Consider the following 16,828-nt stretch of genomic DNA (forward strand, 5'->3'; position numbering starts at 1 on the left):
AAGTTATGTTTTGTTTTGTTTGATTTCACTAATCTTGTAAAATAAACTGCACTTGGGTTCACTTCATCATCGTCTTCGTCTGCTCCTGTGTCCTGCCAGCTATAATACGTTACAGATTCAAAATAAAAGACATGGAATCAACAGAATAAACATGACACACACACACACACACTGTAAGTGGAGTTTATAGCAGCGCATGAGTCTTCATTAAGTTGTGCTTTTTACATTATGTTTGGGAGGTGATAGTTTGATTGGTTGTTTTTTTTCCAATTTAAACAGATTACTAGATCGGTGTTAAAAATGTAAAGCTGTTTTTAGTATCAGCTCCTGTTTTTTACCTCTGTGTTGGTGTGCAGTCATCAAACTGTAGGAAAAAAGATAGATCTGCTGTGTTCTTGGAACACTTTTACTGTGTACATTTTACTATAGTGAACAGGTAAACAGTTTTTGTATACATAATACCCCAAGGACGTTAACAAAAATAATGATTATAAGACTATTATTGTCATCTTTTGATAAAAGTCATGCTTAGCAGCTCACAAACTGTTGAGAAATAATAGATTTGCTTTGTTCTTCTAATGCTTAAAATCTCTACTAAAGTCTCTTTGTAGTTATGTAGAATTACAAATTTTAAAGGATTAACATTTTCTTTTGATCGTTGATTCAGTGACTAAATAATTTCACAGAAGACACTCATTTGTCACCACCTTCTGGCATCATCAGAAATGGTCACTGAATCATTAAATGGATCTGAATGAATTTTGGTGAACGTAGTCAAAACATTTGAGCCACTTGGCTACATTTAAATCCCACAATGCACAATTAGAGTAAAAACTAATTGACATAATTGTACTTGATTAAATAATTTATTCAGGACCAGCTTGTGCTTAGACTTTTATTGTCATGTGCTCCACAAGATGCCCTTTATTTTTTGCAGCTAATTTTGCAATACTTGAATCTTTAAAGTACTAAAAATATTAAAAGTAAATAATACTTATAGGTATTAATATTTACTGTAATATATTAATACTGCACTAAGTGTTGGTTTGTGCGAGCCACCTATTGACAGCTGTGTCCCCCCACTTTTAAAATAGCTGCTATACCCCTGACTTTACTAACATCTTTATGGATGTAATCAGATCGGATTATGTAAATTATGGGTGCTAGAAGTAAAAATATAAAAACACAATTGATATAACAGTTGGACATCTACATAACATAGGCCACATTATCCACAGTTTTCTGAGCAACCACTGGGCGGCACCATGATCATTCTAATTGCCTGTTTTCTGTTTCTGGTCTCGAGACGCAGTGTAAAACTAAACGAAATGAGCGATCCAGATGGAGAACTAACAACGACCATTTAATTGTTATTTGAGGTCAAAATGAATATCACGCTCAACTTGTGCAATGTTGGCTGTCATAACAACTCAAAGGACTTAATGAAATCAACGTAACTAACCTTGGATCATCGTTTCATGTCGTCTATATTCTCACTGGCACTGTAAAAAACAAAACAAATAAAAATGGTTATCTTGACTCTTGATTCAAAGGATGCCAGGGTGCGCTGAGTGCAAATTAGTAGAGAGAGGTCATAATCATCATAATAATCAAATCTATCATCAAGTTCCTCTTTGCATTAAAACGTTTATCTAGACTTGGAGTATATCAGTTGGTTCTCAGTTATACAGGTTGGTACACATTTGTACCGAGGTTCTTCTGATTTTGAAGTCTAGTGACGCATCTGAAGTATCTGGTTAAGCGTCAAGTACACAGGCAGAGGCACAACATCGGCTAATGCACCTGTTTGGCTCTGTAGATGGAAACAGCTCAATAGACAGAGCAGCGCGAGGCAAAGAGAGTGCGTTTTTACTCGCAGACTGGTCTTAAGCTCTTAAACTTGCAGCTCTGCGAGAATCAGTGAGAAGCAAGGCGTGAGATGCAGAAAACATTTGAATCCGGCACAGAATTCTACATCACCACCCTTGGAGGCGTTCATCTTAAAAAGGTTGACGACCACTGCTATGGAGTTACACTTATTTTTTTTAATTTTTTTTTATTTTTTTTACAATTTCTACAAATGTAATACCTTATCCGCTAAGAATATAAGCTGATGCGGGTGAAAACATAGGAGACCGGAAATAGAAAACAGGAAAATCATGGAACACTTCCGGAATTAGGAAAGAGGTGGATACAGTGGGGTCCAAAGTCTGAGACCACTAGTGAAAATGCTTCTATTTTTCATTTTTCTAATTTAGTTAAAAAAAATAATTAAAAAAAAAAATATATATATATATATATATATATATATATATATATATATATATATATATATATATATATATATATATATATATATATATATATATATATATATATCTTAATTTCACATTATATTATAAGCATAACATTTTGAGTGAATTTGAGAATCTATTTATTTTCATGAAATTCTAAATTTCTTATTACTTGTTTTTGTTGACATTGTATGACATCATACACTCGAGCTGTAATGCACTCCACACATTATTCAAAACCAGATCATGGTATCCCAGCATAATTTGTGAATATTCCAAAGAGCATCATCCATCTTGTGTTCTTCCATGGAACTAAGGAAAAGTGACCTTTTGTTCAAAGGAGTTTCCATAGTCAAAATTACACATTTTCTTATTCAATTAGAGACCTACAGAAGAAAGAGCAGAATTGTATTTGTTTTATATTTTTTCAAAATCCTTAAATTTAAATTAAATTTAGAATCCTAGATTTCCAATGTAGTCTCAGACTTTTGGACAACATATAATATCTGTCTAAAGAGAGCCTGACAACCAAGATCACAGTGAGTCAATCCAACTCCAATCAATCAACAACAGCGCACCTCAATTGAACAGACAATCTTTATTCTATAGTCAGAATGATGCCTTTGTTTGACACGACTGCCACAATAAAGGGTGTAATCTGTGAGCTGGTGGAGATAAACAGCATTCCTACAGATGGAGAAAGCGTCTCAGTGTGTGAATGTGATATGACTGTAATTGGACCCCCTCCCTCTGCAGCAACAACAACACACTGACCTTCCAGAGATTGAAGACTGACATGCGGAATAACACGCTAGCCTGCTGCTTTGACACCACGTATTTTTGTGAGAGAGGCAGCTGTGAATCAAAAGCATGTTTGTGAAGATAGGGGCGGATTTAATTGAATAATGCAGAGAGAGTGATGTGTATGTGTTGGCTTTGTCAGTGTGGGAGAATATCTGACTGACTTTATATAGGGAGGGAATCAAGAGGAAGTTTGATGCAGACCGAATTCCCTTTTTATATTATTATTATTATTCGTAGGGCATTTAGGTTTACCCAAAAATGAAAATTATCTCATCATTTACTCACCCTCATGTCGTCCCAGATATGTGTGACTTTCTTTTTCTGCAGAATACAAACGAAGATTTTTAGAAGAATATTTCAGCTCTGTTGATCCTTTCAATGCAAGCGAATGGCGGCCAGAAATCTGAAGGTCCAAAAAGCTGATAAAAGCAGGATAAAAGTAATCCATGTGACTCCAGTGGATTAATCCATAACTTCAGAAGTGATATGATAAGTGTGTGTGTGAGAAACAGATCAATATTTAAATCCTGTTTTATTAAATCTCCACTTTCACTTTCAGATGTATAGTTTGAATAGAGTCCTTATAGAAAAAAGGACTAAAATATGTTTAACTCTTTCTCACCAACATCTGTCATATTAATATATGGATTTATTTTATGCTGCTTTTACCTGCTTTTTGGAACCTCAGATTTCTGTCCATAATTCACTTGCATTGAAAGGACCAACAGAGCTGAAATATTCTTCTTAAAAACTGTGTTTGTGTTCAGCAGAAGAAAGAAAGTCATACGCATCAGGGATGGCATGAGGGTGAGTAAATGATGAAAGAATTTTCATTTTTGGGTGAACTATCTCTTTAATGTTATGGTAAAATCAGAAATGTCTCTATAGCTAAAAGCATTGCTGTCTTTTTGCTAGAGATTTGTAAAATTTTATATAGGCTATTTTTTATATTACAAATAAATAAAGGGGTTTTATTGGATGATAAGTGCTATTATAAAGTAAAACAAACTGCGACTACTATCTCTTGTGTAATGTTTTAGTAATTGCCATAATCTGAACCGCTCTCGATTCACTCTGTGACACTGGGTGGCAGTAGTGCATTATTTAGAGATGAAGATGGCCATAAACGTTCTATGCCATGTTTGCCAGAACATCTAATAAGATTTGAATATTTTAATAATGCATTATAAGGCTATATAGCACTCTGTATTCTGCATAATGTGCTAATATTGTAGGAATATTTGCCAGTAATTTTGCAGACATTTCTTTGATTGTTTAATTATTTGGAGACTGCAGGTCAAGCCATTGCAAACCAGAAAAACATTTTTCATAAATGAACAAGGATAAGGCTTTCTTTTGTTTCAACCCTGTCAATAGATACATTCAAAGTTATTGGTTAATAATTCTGGGTATAAATTATGGCAAACAACAACAAGAGTATTGACTGTGAGCTGTATCATTGAGTAACTAAAATTATTCCTAAAGCAAGATTTATATGCACAGTTTTGTGTTTGTGCTTGAAGCAAACTGCATAAATAAGCAAATTCAGAACATCTGATATTCAATGACAAGTTTGAGCATCAAATAGATTATTGCAGTCATTCACCCTTTCAAAGGTCAAATCACATTGTTTATAATATGCCTCCATGCATCAAAACTGTAATCATTTATTGATTGGTCATGCATCCAGAATTGTAGAACTGTGGCTTGTGGTCTGAATTGCAGAATTTTGGTTTGTGGTCTGAAACAAACTCAACTAAAACTATTGTTTATGCACATCTTTGCAATCACAATTAGTCTTTGCCTAGTTTACATAAAATTTTAATTGCACTGTTTTTAATAAACCCGTATGAGAATATTTGATTGAAAAATAAGAATGCATCCAATGCCAGATCAGCCAATAGAATGTAACTCATTGAAGCCGGCTATCATTCTTGCACTAATGTAACTTGGTTCATCCAAGGCCAGGGATTATCAAAATGCTTTTTGTCCTATTACATTTACCACTGCTTATCGCATATTCAAGTGAATACTTGTGACAGAAGTATTTGCCCTTCTGAAATTAAGATGAAGGCTGTGTGTGCAATGTTATTGCATTAGACAAGAACTCCATTATGAGAGCTTATGAACAAGATGCATTTGTTGCCTCGATCAACAGCTATAGCTAACCTCTCACATTCCAAGTCTTTGCTTATTAATTTGGACACACTCTGCAATCACTTTGATTGAGCTGTGGTAATAAATGACTTGTTAGCAGCAACATTGCCTGTTAAATGAACTCGTGGCAAATAAATATTGCTTAAAGGAATTTACCAGCATCCACTAGACCTTCTCAGTTTACTGAGGTGATTATTCAGAAGTTTAGACTCCATCGATTAAAATCAGATTCTTTCCTAAGTGCGAAGCAGTTGGCACTCAAGATCCACAACGCGTTCAAAAATGGCTTTTGAAAAAAGTGTTCTATACAGTTCCAAATGAATTCCCCAAGGCTTTTTAGTGATGGTGGCTGTGATTTTCCAGGCTGAGGTCCCTTGATGGCCACCACATTGTGTTTTCTTCAGACTGTAGCTGCTTACCTCACAATAGTGTTTTCGTCAGACTGTAGCTGCTTACCTGACAATAGTGTTTTCTTCAGACTGTAGCTGCTTACCTCACAATAGTGTTTTCTTCAGAGTGTAGCTGCTTAACTCACAATAGTGTTTTCTTCAGACTGTAGCTGCTTACTTCACAATAGTGTTTTCTTCAGACTGTAGCTGCTTACTTCACAATAGTGTTTTTTTCAGACTGTAGTTGATTACCTCACAATAGTGTTTTCTTCAGACTGTAGCTGCTTACCTCACAATAGTGTTTTCTTCAGACTGTAGCTGCTTACCTCACAATAGTGTTTTCGTCAGACTGTAGCTGCTTACCTGACAATAGTGTTTTCTTCAGACTGTAGCTGCTTACCTCACAATAGTGTTTTCTTCAGACTGTAGCTGCTTACTTCACAATAGTGTTTTCTTAAGACTGTAGCTGCTTACTTCACAATAGTGTTTTCTTCAGACTGTAGCTACTTACCTCACAATAGTGTTTTCTTCAGACTCTAGCTGCTTACCTCACAATAGTGTTTTTTTTCAGACTGTAGTTGCTTACCTCACAATAGTGTTTTCTTCAGACTGTAGCTGCTTACCTCAAAATAGTGTTTTCTTCAGACTGTAGCTACTTACCTCACAATAGTGTTTTCGTTAGACTGTAGCTACTTACCTCACAATAGTGTTTTCTTCAGACTGTAGCTGCTTACCTCACAATAGTGTTTTCTTCAGACTGTAGCTACTTACCTCACAATAGTGTTTTTGTTAGACTGTAGCTACTTACCTCACAATAGTGTTTTCTTCAGACTGTAGCTACTTACCTCACAATAGTGTTTTCGTTAGACTGTAGCTACTTAACTCACAATAGTGTTTTCTTCAGACTGTAGCTGCTTACCTCACAATAGTGTTTTCTTCAGACTGTAGCTACTTACCTCACAATAGTGTTTTCTTCAGACTGTAGCTACTTACCTCACAATAGTGTTTTTGTTAGACTGTAGCTACTTACCTCACAATAGTGTTTTCTTCAGACTGTAGCTACTTACCTCACAATAGTGTTTTCGTTAGACTGTAGCTACTTAACTCACAATAGTGTTTTCTTCAGACTGTAGCTGCTTACCTCAAAATAGTGTTTTCTTCAGACTGTAGCTACTTACCTCACAATAGTGTTTTCTTCAGACTCTAGCTGCTTACCTCACAATAGTGTTTTTTTTCAGACTGTAGTTGCTTACCTCACAATAGTGTTTTCTTCAGACTGTAGCTGCTTACCTCAAAATAGTGTTTTCTTCAGACTGTAGCTACTTACCTCACAATAGTGTTTTCGTTAGACTGTAGCTACTTACCTCACAATAGTGTTTTCTTCAGACTGTAGCTGCTTACCTCACAATAGTGTTTTCTTCAGACTGTAGCTGCTTACCTCAAAATAGTGTTTTCTTCAGACTGTAGCTACTTACCTCACAATAGTGTTTTCGTTAGACTGTAGCTACTTACCTCACAATAGTGTTTTCTTCAGACTGTAGCTGCTTACCTCACAATAGTGTTTTCTTCAGACTGTAGCTACTTACCTCACAATAGTGTTTTTGTTAGACTGTAGCTACTTACCTCACAATAGTGTTTTTGTTAGACTGTAGCTACTTACCTCACAATAGTGTTTTCGTTAGACTGTAGCTACTTAACTCACAATAGTGTTTTCTTCAGACTGTAGCTGCTTACCTCAAAATAGTGTTTTCTTCAGACTGTAGCTACTTACCTCACAATAGTGTTTTCTTCAGACTGTAGCTGCTTACCTGACAACAGTGTTTTCTTCAGACTGTAGCTGCTTACAATAGTGTTTTTTTCACAAAAGCGATGATTTAAACAACTTTACAGCTCAAATAATATACACGTTTTAACAGATGAATTAACGTTGCTGCTTACCTCAAAATAGTGTTTTCTTCAGACTGTAGCTACTTACCTCACAATAGTGTTTTCTTCAGACTGTAGCTGCTTACCTGACAACAGTGTTTTCTTCAGACTGTAGCTGCTTACAATAGTGTTTTTTTCACAAAAGCGATGATTTAAACAACTTTACAGCTCAAATAATATACACGTTTTAACAGATGAATTAACGTAATTGCTTTTATAAAATATTAGCTTGATATTTCTGCCATTAAACCCTGCAAAATTGGTCCCATTCACTTTATTATAAGTACCTCTTAGCAACCTCGGTTTTTGAGAAGCAGGGAGCTGAAATTGTTTTTTGTGGTAAACAACATAATTCCACAAACACTGTTGATTGAGCATAACTTGTACTGATCATGAATAGTCCATGAATGGCAAGTACTGCTTATATAATTTGATCTTGGAAAAATTCAATGAGAAATACTTGAGTTCATATTGAAATTTGACATTTGAATGCAGACTTTGGTTTCTTTACAAATCTGAGCATAGTTTGAGACATTGTTGAAATCTCATCTGAAACTCTAGATGAGAATTTGTATTTATTTTTTTTGCTCCGTGTCCAACATTTGTTTTATGAACGTATAAATAAAAAGACGGATGCACAAATAACATGCTGGAGGGATGGATTTGTTTTCCCCCTTGTGTGTCTGACATGAACAGAGTATTGGTAATTAAGGAGCATCATTTTCTCTGTCTTAGCTGGGAGTGTTGGAGAGGAAAGAGGAGGAGGACGCTTCACACCCCTGCTGGTAGTGAGACTTCATCAAAGCTGTGTTCTCCTCACTCCATTAGAAACAGGAGAACCTGTCTGAGCCACACCATCAATTAAGATGCCAACAAAAGCAAAGGCGTACCTTCAGCTATCTTGTGTCCAATGTAGTTTTACTCAGACAATACGTCTCTGCAGGGAGAGAGACACGCATTAGAGATGAATATAAGACCATTTGTGTAGTCTTAAGTAACATTTGTCAGAGAAAGCAAATGTTCTGCAATTTAATTATCGAATGTGTAAATGCATTTGGCTGCGTCACTGTGATGCATCAGGATGGAAATTTTAATTAGAGGAGCTTGCTAAGACAGCTATCTGTGACCCGGACACACACACACACAAGATGAGACAGTCACAATGTAAGTCAAAAAACTGCTTTTATTGAAACAATAAAAGCAGGCAAACGTACAAACGGGCAAATCCAGTGAAGAGTTGTCGAGGGAAGCGTAGGGTCAAAAGCCAGGGAATCAAAGAGAGTAAAGGGGGCAAATCCGGGAGAGTAGTCGAGGGGAGCGAGGGTCAAAGCCGGGGTAAACAGGATCGAGAGGCGGGTAAACTAACAAAGGGAGTAGAAAGGGGTACTAGGGGAACGAGGAGCTGGCAAGCTAAGGGGATAATCAAGAGGAGATCAAAACTAGACGAGACTAGCGGGGGCAAAGACACGGGAAACTAAATACAATAACCAACCCCCGTGAAACGGATGTGCTGTGGTATTTATAGGGGAAGGTGCAGGTGTAAACAATGAAAGGTGATGAGACGAGTGCAGGTGAAACGAATAAAGGGGTGATTGAGACGAGTGCAGGTGGTCATAATGTTCTGGCCATTGGGAGCGGGCATGTGAGCCCGAGGAGGGAGACCTGCTATGAGCATGAGAGCTCGTAGGAGCAAAACGAGCGTGGAAGCTCGAGGGAGCAAAACGAGCGTGCGAGCTCGAGGGGGCAAAACGGGCGTGCGAGCTCGAGGGGGCGGAGCGAGGGAGCGGGGTTCGTGACAGTACTCCCCCCTCTAAAACGTACGGCTCCTGACGGCCGCGCTCGGTTGCGAGGAAGTGGTGCTGGACGAACCCAACAAACAAAAAACCCTGAACAGACAACCCACAAAACACACAAACAAAATTGAGGGCAGTCCAAGGGGCACAGAGGGAAATGAGACAGTCCATGGGGTCAATGGGCAGTATCAAGGGAAGGTCTGGGGGAACATAGCGGACAGGCGGGTGGTCGGGGGATCTAGGGGGCAGCCGTAGGGCAGAGACAGGGTCAGGGGGTCTGGAAGGCGACTGGAGGACAGGGACTGGGTCCGGGGGTCTGGAAGGTGACCACCGGACAGGAATAGGGTCCGGAGGCCAGGGAAGAGGCCACAGGACAGTGAGAGGGTCAGGAAGTCCGGGCTGAGCCGTGAAAGGCGGTGCCGTCAGAAGTGGCACTGTAGGCAGCTCTGGAGGTGGGGTTCTGGAAGGCTCTGGAGGTGGAGCCGAAGGAGGCTTTAGGGGCGAAGGCCTGAAAGGCTCTGGAGGTGGAGCCAATGACGGTGGCGCCATGGGAGGTCCCCGAGGCGACGACCTGGCAGGCTCTGTAGTCTCGGGGGGTAGAGCCGTAGGAGGCCCGAGAGGCGGAGCCATAGAAAGCTCTGGAGTCTTGGGGAGCAGAGCCGTGAGGGGCTCGGGAGGTGGAGCCGTGGGAGGCTCTGGAGGGGGAGCCGTAGGAGGCTCGGGAGGCGGAGCCGTAGGAGGCTCGGGAGGCGGAGCCGTAGGAGGCTCGAGAGGCGGAGCCCTCGGAAGCTCTGGAGACTCTGGGAGTAGAGCCGTGAGAGGCTCGGGGAAAAAGGTCATGGAAGACTCGAGAGGCTTGGGGGGGCCATGAAAGACTCAAGAGACGGAGCCCCGAGAGGCTCGGGAGGAGGAGCAGCCCTGGAAGACTCGAGAGACGAAGCCCTGAGAGGCTTGGAAGGGGGTGGAGCCCTGAAAGTCTCGAGAGGAGAAGCCCTGAGAGGCTTGAGGGGAGGAGGAGCCCTGAGAGACTCGAGAGGGGAAGCCGTGAGAGGCTTGAGGGGTGGAGCCATGAAAGACTCGAGGGACGGAGCCCTGAGAGGCTCGAGGGGAGGAGGAGCCCTGAGAGACTCGAGAGGCGAAGCCATGAGAGGCTTGAGGGGTGGAGCCATGAAAGACTCGAGGGACGGAGCCCTGAGAGGCTCGAGGGGAGGAGGAGCCCTGAAAGACTCGAGAGGCAAAGCCGTGAGAGGCTTGAGGGGTGGAGCCCTGAAAGACTCGAGAGGAGAAGCCCTGAGAGGCTTGGGAGGGGGAGCCCTGAAAGACTCGAGAGGAGAAGCCCTGAGAGGCTTGGGAGGAGGAGCCTTGAAAGACTCGGGAGGAGAAGCCCTGAGAGGCTTGAGAGGTGGAGCTCTGGAAGGCTCGAGGGGTAGAGCTCTGGGAGGCTCGAGAGACTTGAAAGGCAGAACCCTGGGGGGCTTGGGAGGTAGAGCTCTGGGAGGCTCGAGAGGAGGAGCCTTAGGAGGCTCGAGAGGAAGAGCCCTGGGAGGCTTGAGAGGAGCCCTGGGAGGCTTGGGAGGGGGGCCTTGGGAGACTCGAGAGGCGGAGGCCGCGAGGGCTCTGAGGGGCGAGCAGAGGCTGGCAGAGCCGTGGAAGACTCTGAGAGCGGAGCAGAGGCTGGCAGAGCCGTGGAAGACTCTGGGGGCGGAGCAGAACCCGGCAGAGCCGTGGAAGACTCTGGGGGCGGAGCAGAACCCGGCAGAGCCGTGCAAGACTCTGGGGGCGGAGCAGAACCCGCAGAGCCGTGGAAGACCCTGGGGGCGGAGCAGAACCCGGCAGAGCCATGGAAGACTCTGGGGGCGGAGCAGAACCCGGCAGAGCCGTGGAAGACCCTGGGGGCGGAGCAGAACCCGGCAGAGCCGTGGAAGACCCTGGGGGCGGAGCGAGGGAGCGGGGTTCGTGACACTATCACAATTATTATTGCTCAGACTTTGGGCTAGGGATTTGAACAAACCTCTTACCATAAGTGTTTAGCAATTTGGGGCATAATTTGGAGCACACAAGAAGTCATTCCGCACAATTTGTTGTACGGACATGAATCTTACCTCAGTTTGCGTAGCTTATTAAAGAGAGGTGTGCTATTACTTTGGACTCACGATTAGACAAATAATTTGTGCTTGCTGGATAAAAAATACATTTTGGCTTATGCCTTTAGCTTTTTGAAGGGAAGACAATGAAAAGTGGTTGTTTCATAACTGTTTTCATAGCGACTATAACAGTTAAAATTGCACAATGCCGGTCTGTTTTGAGCATAGATCATAGCTGTAGCCAACATGGTGATCTGCAATGTAAGTTGCATGCCGTTCAGTAAAAATGTTCCATACTAAGTAGCTGAATTTGGCCAATTACTGCTGTTAAAAACACAGCAAATTAATATGCAGATTTAATTAGAGTCATAATGGAAATGGACAGTACGGCCAGTAGACAATGCAATGCAGAGGAGGTCAATTAGGCAGCAGACATGACATTATATCGATGAATATAGATAAGCAAATATGATTTGAACTGTGAACAAATCAGCTTACCATAACAAAGGTATACAGTTGGAGTTATTAGACATGACTTCTTTTTCCATTTATAATTAAAGGGACAGTTGACTCAAAAAACATTATATCTCTCATTTACTCACCCACGTGCCATCTCAAACTCGTACGACTTTCTTTCTTTTGTGGAACACAAAGATATTTTGAAGGATGAATGATGTGTTTTTGTCCATATGGTGCAAGTCAATGGGGCCCAAAACTTTCCAGCTCCAAAGTGTACATAAGGCAAAATAAAAGTAATCCATACAACTGCATGATTGATGATTTAAACCATGTCTTCTTAAGTGATACGATCATTTTGGGTAAGAAAAACAGGCCAAAATATAATTCCTTATTCACTATAAATCTTGACATCCACGGTCTCTTTGATATGTTCATGAGAGAAGCTCGTTCAGCTTATATGTGCTTCATGCTTAGAGTCCAGCACACAAACCAGAAAAAGGGTTGCCAGGTTCGCATTTTCACTCTCAGTTGGGCTATTTTGAAAATGCAGATGCGATTTAAACTAAAAGTACTTTAAAATCTACCACTGTCACCAAAATGTTGATCAACACTAGAAAATGAAAATGCAACGTATTATTGATGTATAACGATACCAGGATATAGGACTTGGCAACTTCAGCATCAAGCATTCAGAATTCAGTATGCATTACTTTAATGCTGCCGCTATGTTCTTTTTGGACCTTGAAATTTTTGATCCCCATTGACTGTCATTGTATGGATAAAAACACATACATCCTTTAAAATATATTTTTTATATATATATTTAATATTTTCTATGTTTTATAGAAGAAAGAAATTCCTACAATTCTGAGAAGGAATGGGGGTGAGTAAATAATGAGAGAATTGTCATATTTGAATGATCTATCCATTTACCAAATGGAATAAAAATCTATTTTATGAAACGATTAATTATTTAGTAAAATCATTCACTGTCCTGGTAAAGAAAGAAAACGTAATACTGTCATATGAAGGACCAGATAATCTTTGTTGTTTATGCAGTTCATAAGAATCAGTCATCAGGCTTCTTGGATGAGTTTGTAGACTGCCATAGCTCATGCTGTGCTCTCTGGGTGGGGCTGTTACTCTGACTCTCAGTTAAAAATGGTGCCGTTGATGAAAAATCTGAGGTACTGGGAAGATGAATCGCTCATGTGAGTCCATATTCATCAACCAGGTGTCCCGCATTTCCGATGGCCCCTGACACAAGATAAAGAGCTGTGAGACAGGGGAAATGACTTCATCTGACAGCCTCAAAGTGAACCAGCAGCACAATGGAAATGGATTGGAGTGTTCACAGCAAATATTACTTTACGCTGTATTCATGATGCGTGTTGTGATATGCTCGGCCCTTTTCGGCCCTCCAATTGAATTGGCAGCATTTTATTATTTTAGTTTAGTTTAAGGTTAAGCATAAGGTGATGAAGGAGCTGTCTAAAAAGATACAGCCTGATCGATCTGCGAAGGTTTAATATCGACCTGGTGGCCCTTTTTGCTGTCAACAGCGTTATGTACTGCATGAGTAATTGTGGTGCATGTTGTGTTTTTTTTTTTAATCTGTTTTACTGTTTTTTTAATTGCTTTTGTTTGTGATGACTATCCATTCGCCAGCATACTTAAAAGGGACATATTATGGAAAACAGGATTTTCCTTGCTCTTTTCAAATAGATGAATTATATTGTTTACTGGTGAAAATATTTATATTTTGTATTTTTCTAACTGAATGCAAAATTGTAACTACCAATCATATTATCATCATAACATTTTGAGGGAAATTTTTTGAATGAATTTTAGAATTTCTCAACATGGCCAATGTCACAATCTTACTTTTTTGATTATTGACCAAAAAAATAAAACAGAATCATATTGTCAAAATCCTGAAACATTTTATTTATGTTTGTTTAAAAAAACAGTTTTATTTACCAGATTTTCAATGTGGACTCCGACTTTTGGACCCCCACTGTGCATTCCAATACCCATTCAATTAATTAATTTAATTATTGTCTTATAGGTAAAGAAAAAAAAAAAATGACTAACAGTATTTTGCTACAAAAGTGCAAAATACTGTATGACCCATTTAGAGTTTATTTGTTGAAATGACCAGTCAATGATTAGACTTCAGCGATCATGTTATAAAACAATGTTAGTGCTGCTGCAATGATTGTGGATTTTATGTGTTGAGCACCGGACACTTTCAAGGACCCGGTAAGCTTTAAAACTGGAATGATATACAGTAGCATTTAGAGGAACAGACAGGGCCACGTTTCTGTTGAAGCAAGTTCATTTGATCTCTTACACTTCCGCTGAGAAAACCATGAAACACAATAAAGCATCTTAGCATAATCTTTCTATTTATCTTTCCTTTTTTTCCAGAGAAGCTTACAGTATATTCTATGAACTCCTCTGCATCTCAGAGAGTCTGAAGTCTATCTCAAATCAATACTGTCGTCTGATACCTTTATTTGCTGATCTCGGCGAGGGCTACTTGGGATTGCGTTCAATCAACAGACGCGTCTGACACAACCATAAAACATGATTTCCAGCGAGTGACTTCATTCAATAGGGCTCATAAAGAAAAAGTAGTGTGCAAAAATCCATTTTTTGGTCAGGGAAGGTGACCTTGTGGGAGGGGAAGTGTTCTTTGCTTTAAGGCTTAGTCACTCAAGTGGAGCCATCCATTACTGTGCATTTCTAGGAAAAACAAATTACCAGCGCCGTACCAGCACATAAACGTGGCCAATCAATATCTCTGCCCGGCCCAAAATATCACACATTTTACACCATTCCAAATCATCTTGTTGTCTTTCTGCCTCTGCCAGTTCGATGAAGTGTATCATAGCCATTTATTTCCCCACTGTTTTATTATTTTCTTTTATTTATGTATGGTTCAAATGTGTGAAATCACCTTTCATCTTTTGAATTTGAACTAATCGATTTTGTTAGCTATTTAAATCAATTGCACGACCCTTGTATTAAGTGACCTTTCCAGGGGTTTTATCAATTTGATTTTATTATTATTATTATTATTAGTATTTATTTTGCAGTGATGGATATATTCACTAAAAGAAACTGAACGATGAATACGAGTCAGCATAAATTCCCTTAAATTTCAGTATATTGTACTGAATTGTGATATTTCTTTATTCCTTGATCTGTGTATATATATTTCTATCCCAGTTTAATATTCAGAGTCATTTCTAAGTAAGCCATTGACAGGTTGACTTCCTGAAGGAGCCTGATCTCATAAAAATGCCATGACTGTGATGACATTTTAGCAAAATTATAATAGTTGTTCCTTACACGTGTTGCTACAGATCCGTGAGATGTCCACAATGTGGTGCTTGAAGCTAGTTAAATTGTCTTCAAAACAGATGAAGTTTGAGCTAATGCACTGTAGAGTTAAAAAAAAAAAACTCCCTACCTAACATAAACCTTGAACCTAAACCCACTGATAGTGTCATAAAAAGCATATGTGACATGAAAAGCGCAATTGCTGAAGCAACCCTTATTTTCATCAAGAAACTGATGCAACGTGTACAATGAGTAATGTAAAAATGATTTAAAGACATAGCATGATTTTTGGGTAAGATTATCTGTTGGCTTGACCAATGACAAATGCAGGGAGTGTTCTGGAAACCTATTTGGTGCCACTATAGTGGTGAAGATATTTGCTTGATATTTGCAGTACTGCCGCTCCCTATACGCATACTATGCAGTCTGCGTAGGACACCAACTCCCGGGGGGGCACAATCTTACCCTAGGAGGGCACCAGAAAGTCCACCAGCTGCCCTTACTCGCACGTTATACGTTATTCAAGGACCCGAAAGCAGCTGCGGAACACAGACGATCGCTTCACGCTCATCACGCGAACCCCTACCCCCTCAACCCCCCACCAGGAACACTGTGTAGGGCATCAATTTGGCCAGCAGTGGCCCTGGATATTTGCAACACACTCTCATGGCAAAATTTGTCAGAATTTGTACAACATTTCTATATTTGGCTAATCATGCGACTACACACATTTGAATTCCTATGACCTTTTACTAGAAAATCCCATAGTATAGTCAGGAAAAAGAGGTGCCTTTCTTTCGGATTTAAAAAAATTATTATCTCGGATTCAGTTTTTCTAGAAGTCATCTGTGTCATGTTGCAAGAGAATCGTTACAGGGACGTGGCCAGAGCTCCTCTCTCCTCTCTCCTCCTCACTTATCTGCACAATTTGGCTTTGATTGAAGCGGTAGCTCTCTCAACTGCCATTGATCAGGCTGTGTGTCACTTAAGACTTCTCTGAATATAGTCTCATCTTCCTCAACCTGCACAGTTCCAGATCAGCTCTGGCTCTCAATCAAAAACACAAATAGAACAGCGTTAAAAAAGATGTGGCTGCTCAATCTTATCCATTCAATCAGTTGCTGTTTGCTTCCTTCCTTCATCCTTCTCTTTTTAATTTTCTCCTTTTGTTTCACAGCATGTCAGTTTTTATTGAAGAATTAACCATCGATCTCTCCCTGCACTCTTGCATAAATGGAAGTGCAAAGAACAGATGGATTTGCTGCTATGGTCCAGCAATCTGGTTTATTCTTTATTTATTTATTTATTATTATGATATTTATTTTCTGCATTAATTAAATGGCACAGATCGGAGATGAATTCAGTTGCTATGTGATGCAATTTCTTTAGCTCACTCCTTTGGCCGCTCTCTCTGTCACGCCAGTGCAGAAGATATTTCCCAGGAAGACAGGCAGGACTTCAGGAAAACATTAATTACTGCAGAATGGGACGATTAATCAGTGCTGCCAATGCCAGACAGAGCAGAAGGCAAGCAAAAAAGGCCTCCTCTGCTCCTATGCTGAATTACTGGAGTT

General features: G+C 40.1%; 1 protein-coding gene and 1 long non-coding RNA gene across 21 annotated transcripts in view; one reads left to right on the plus strand and one right to left on the minus strand.

The window, feature by feature from the left end:
* The window catches only part of LOC127656955 (neurexin-3a), a 421,181-nt gene that overhangs the window by 166,459 nt on the left and 237,894 nt on the right, over positions 1 to 16,828 (plus strand). The window lies entirely within an intron of this gene.
* LOC127656972 (uncharacterized) lies at positions 5,894 to 7,528 on the minus strand. 2 transcript variants are annotated; one of them, XR_007972224.1, is made up of 3 exons: positions 6,898 to 7,528; positions 6,231 to 6,378; positions 5,894 to 5,933 (listed from the first exon to the last, which is right to left on the minus strand). It is a non-coding gene; the product is annotated as an uncharacterized LOC127656972 (long non-coding RNA). The 2 variants fall into 2 exon arrangements; XR_007972225.1 differs by having other exon boundaries at positions 5,931 to 5,970.

Source organism: Xyrauchen texanus, chromosome 16 (genome assembly GCF_025860055.1).
Source record: "Xyrauchen texanus isolate HMW12.3.18 chromosome 16, RBS_HiC_50CHRs, whole genome shotgun sequence".
NCBI classification, from domain to species: domain Eukaryota; kingdom Metazoa; phylum Chordata; class Actinopteri; order Cypriniformes; family Catostomidae; genus Xyrauchen; species Xyrauchen texanus.